This window comes from Asparagus officinalis, chromosome 1 (genome assembly GCF_001876935.1).
Source record: "Asparagus officinalis chromosome 1, Aspof.V1, whole genome shotgun sequence".
NCBI classification, from domain to species: domain Eukaryota; kingdom Viridiplantae; phylum Streptophyta; class Magnoliopsida; order Asparagales; family Asparagaceae; genus Asparagus; species Asparagus officinalis.
The window spans coordinates 21,872,708-21,877,553 of NC_033794.1; positions in this window are offsets into that span (position 1 = coordinate 21,872,708).

Here is a 4,846-nt window from a genome sequence, read left to right on the forward strand (position 1 = left end):
CTCTCGGCCTTCTTCCTTCGGAGGAAGTGTTCGGCTTGTTCACCGCGCACCTTCAAGTCTTTCCAAGTGTTGGACGGTGCGACTCCCATAACTTCTAATATCTCAATAGATAGGTTGTTATGACATGTCTGGAGGATGAAGTCGTCCGTGATTGGATCTCAGCAGTTCATTGCTTTATTCCGGAAGCGCTTGACGAAGTCGTCGATTGTCTCGTCATCTTCTTTTTTCTCATCGAAAAGTGTCCTGATGGATACCTCGTTGTCGTCGTCAAAGAAATTACCGACGAATGAGATCTCCATATCGTCCCAGTTGTTAATACTTCCGGGCTTGAGACAGCGGTACCAATCGAAGGCCGACCCGCGAAGGGTACCAACGAATGACCGAACCATCAAGGCTTCATTGCCGGAGATCATGCCCAAGTGGGACTTAAAGTAGATCAGGTGTTGAGTGGGCGAACCCTTCCCGTCAAACGGCATGAAGTTAATCAAGTTGAACTTCGTCGGGTATGCTATTGAATCCCACTCTCTTGGATAGGGACATGGAATGCCGGTCCTTTTCACCTCTCGAGCAGACATCAGAGCGTTGATTTTGCTCTCGAGATCTTTCATTTTCTCATCCTCGCTCGTATCGGGCTTTGAACGATTCTTAAGAGGAACAATGGGGCCACCCCCAGTGTTGTCGTTTTCGGTGGGACCACCCCCAGCGTTCTGGTCGATGGGAGGGTTATCATCATTAAGGCGTTTATCCAAATCTGAATCGCTACCTGCTTGGTTAGCAGTATTGCGATGGCTGGATTCACCAATTTGATTGGACAAAATTCGGATTTGTTGGTCGTGTTCTTCCCTCATCCGTTGCATAGCCATTTCCATTTCGAACTTGAAGTTCTCTTTTTGCTTGGCCAAGGCATCCTCAACTATTTTGGCTACTTCCTCGGTGTTAATCATAAACACTTCTCGGGATTCCCCTGGGCTGGATACCGTTTTGTCAGAAGCGACTGCAGAGTTGGCATCTGATGCTTCGTTATCCGAGGATAATCCCCTCTGCATTCGCTGATAATCTCTTTGTCTAATGGTTCCCGATCGCAACCGGGTTAGACGATGAGATATGAGTGGATCAGAACTAGAAGGTCGAGTCGACTTTCCCCTCCCAGACATATTAACTGTGACTGCGGATTGTTCAGGTCCGACCGCTTTCAGCTGGAGTCGAGACATCAGTCGAGCTATTCCCGAATTAATTCTTCTTCCTGGAGAAAAATTAGGGCTAGAACCACTTTTGGACTCACATTTTTCTGAGGGTGAAACTGGAGTTTTTCTTTTATGAGAAGGCTCGAAATTGTTGCGAGGGCGTGTGCGATCCCCAGCTCGACGAGTCGCTCGGGGTTCAATCACCGGACCCAAGCATTCTTCGATCAGAACTTTGCCTCGATCCTCGTGCAAAGGACCCAGGCGATCAACCATCCTCATTTTGAATCGGGACAAATCCACGCTATCGCGGGGCTCCACTGGAGGTGCGAAACTCAAAGGGATCGACGAAACCGGTGCAGAACATCTTCTGTCTTAACCCTGACGAGGGTCAGACTTAGGCGACCCGCGGGTTGGAGGGTCGGATTTGGGTGACCCGCAAAGTGAAGGGTCGGATTTAAGTGATCCGCAAAGTGGAGGGTCGGATCCAAGTGACCCGCGATTTGGAGGGTCAGATCCAAGTGACCCGCGATTTGGAGGGTCGGATTTGAGTGATCCGCTTTTCTCGATCTTTTCGGCCGCCGTCTTGGACTTTGGCCTCCAAACTTGGTACAGTTTTTGTGGCTTCTTCTCCACTTCTTCCCTCTGCAACCTTTTGGCCTCTTGCACAAGAATTCGCGCGTGCGCAAGCAGTACGCGGTGCTTTTTGATCCGCTCTTCAAGAGTTGAACGGGTCTTTTTGACTTGTACCCATTCACTTGTTGGTAATTTGGAGGAGAGGGCATTTGTCCGCTGTTGGGGCGCTTGGCGTTGCCTAATTTTCAGATCCGCCTCGTAACGAATCCCGTCAATTGACTCCAAAGCCCTAACGAGTTAGCGCGCAAAGTGTTAGCGCTGCCTTTGGCGAGCTCTCTTCGATAAAGTGGGCGCGCCTTCTGTACTCAACTCCTTGATTGAGGAGGAGTTCAGATCTGTAGATCCGGACTCGTTGGAGGCCGCAAGGGCGTTGCAAGGTTCAGCTACCGCAGCAACGAGGGCGTTGATCTTCCTGCGCTTGCGAGAAGCGGAGGATCTGGAGGAGGAGGATGAGAGGTATTCTTCGTACTTCTGTTGGTCGAACTCGTATTCGACCACCTCTTTAACCGGGATCTTAATCATCGGTTGCGACACGACGGCCTATGCAGCGAGACCGTTGACTCCCACTTTGGTCGCTAGTTTGTTTTCGTCAAAAATCGTTTTCTTTATTATATAACTCATTACAACTTCGATCGTTATAATAAGTTCAAAAAGATCAGTCTTTTTATAAGACCTTTACACAATGAAAATAAAAGAAACAATTCTCGTTCAAACAAAACGTAGAGGACGTTTATCACCCGCTGCTTTGCGTGGGATCTTTGCCTGTGCCGGGGTTTATCCGTGGACGACCGTCGATCAGATCCGGTTGTTAAAAAATTGGTAGAGCTCCGCCTTCACCGAGGAAGTATTTGATTTGAAGCGCTGAGATCGACCAAGCAAAATCAGTAGCTCTTCTCGAGATCAAGACCAAGCCTGATCTCAAGAAATTGGGGAAACGGGCGTCGGATCTCTCGAACTCTCCTTCTTTATGCCGAAGAACTCACCAAGATTTGTCAACCCTCGCTGAAATTCGTGCTCTTTTGACTCCTCAATCCGGCAGCACCTCCTCCTCTTGACAATTAATCCCCCCCTCTGAAATGAGCCCCTAGGCCTGTATTTATAGGCTTCGGTTGGGGAGTTTTCGGATAAGAACGGATGATTCCTCCTTATCTTCAGTTAATAACTGATTAACTATGTTTGGGGATGATATCAAATCAGTTAGGATGCTTAGGAACCAACAAATCCCGAGAAAAACCGATCGAAAATAGTGAAAACGCGTCCAAAGGTCGAAACTGCGAGCAGGGCGAATCTGACCCGCGCTTGCGCGGGTCGGATGGATTCGACGAGCGCCTCGGTTGTGTCCGACCCGCGCCGGCGCGGGTCGGTTGAGTCCGACCCGTGTCGTTGCGGGTCGGATCATTCCGACCCGCACGGGCGCGGGTCGGTTTGGTCCGTCCCACGCGGCACGCTGGGATTTTTGGCTTCGCTGATTTCTTGTGTTTTCCGGCTCTTCCGGGACTTGTATTTTCCACCGTTTTACGTATTTAATCATCTTGTTGTTGGCCTTCTTGTTTTGATGATGTTTAACAAACAATTTATTACTAATGTTGTTTGTCTAGTGTTGGTGCATTCCTATGTTTTGTAGACAAACAACGTTGTTGGAGGATGGATGGAATAAAGCTTCAACGATCATATCCAAAGGAGGTTGGCGGAATGTCGGTGAAGCCTTGCTATTCAAAGTTCAAGATCCAAGTTAAAGCTTCATCCGCAAGATTACCAAGATAGAGCTTCGTTGAAGATCAAGATTGCTTGGGTAATGTAGTTTAGGATTTATATTATGTGTGTTAAGTACGTTAAGCTCAATATAATATACACACACATTATGTTGGTTTTCATATATATATATAGTGATATATATATATATATATATATAGTATAATATATAATATAATAGCAGTTTGGTTTCTAATGGCTATATATAGTATCAATGTACATACATAGTTTTGATTTTTATGGTTATATATAGAAATTCTAAATAATTTCGACTCACATTGTACTACTATAATGTTTTTGAGAAAACACTAGCGATTATAGAAAATTTTTAAGTGCAATATTTTTGTTGTGAAAATTTTTGTAATTTATATGTAGATTATGTAAGTATGATTGATGTATCAATATGCGATTGTGTGTGTAAATGACTATATGATCCATTACTAAGCTCTATTAAACATTTTACTTATGAAGAGATTTTCTACGAGACACTGAATGTTTATATACTACTTTGAGCTTGAGCAAAACTAATATTTTCTAAAAGAGTTCTATCAGTATAGCTATACATATTAGATTCTATGTCTTTTGGACTAGTTTGTAAAATAGATGATATATTCATTTGGGAAGTCCTTTTTGAAAACCAGTCCCATTGTAGCATGTTATATACATGTCTAAGCAATCATTCCTCAAAGTTTATATTTTTGGGATTTATTATCGATATTTTTAAACGAGGGAGTTTATAAAAATCAGCTCTAAAACGATGTTTTCCTAGAATGTCAAGTTTCTTTTACGGTCCAGACCGGTACGGTCGAACCGGTCAAATTGACCATTCGTCAGTATTTTCCAGATGAGTCCGCGGTGAACCGATCCGGTCGACCGAACTTTCCATCGGTCGACCGAATTTTTCCATCGGTCGACCGACGGAATTTTCGGTCGACCGACAATATAGCCGTTGGCTACTAACGGCTATTTCTGAGCTGTTTCTCTGGGGGCTGTTTTGTCATTTGTTTTGGGGTTTTTGCTGAGATTTCTAGTGGGTATATATACCCCATTGCTGATGTCTTTTCAAAGTAGTTAAGAGAGTTTTTTAATCAAGTTTAATAAAGTTTTTAACAAGGGTTTTAGTTTGGTTTAAGTGTGTTTAAAAAGCTTTTAAGCAAATTGAGAATTTGTTTTGATGAATCAAATTTCACAAGGGCAAAGAGGAGATCATCCTTTGGTGTTTGGGCATTCAACTCATCTCTCTCTCACTCTTGATCTATAGAGAAGTTTTCCTTAAA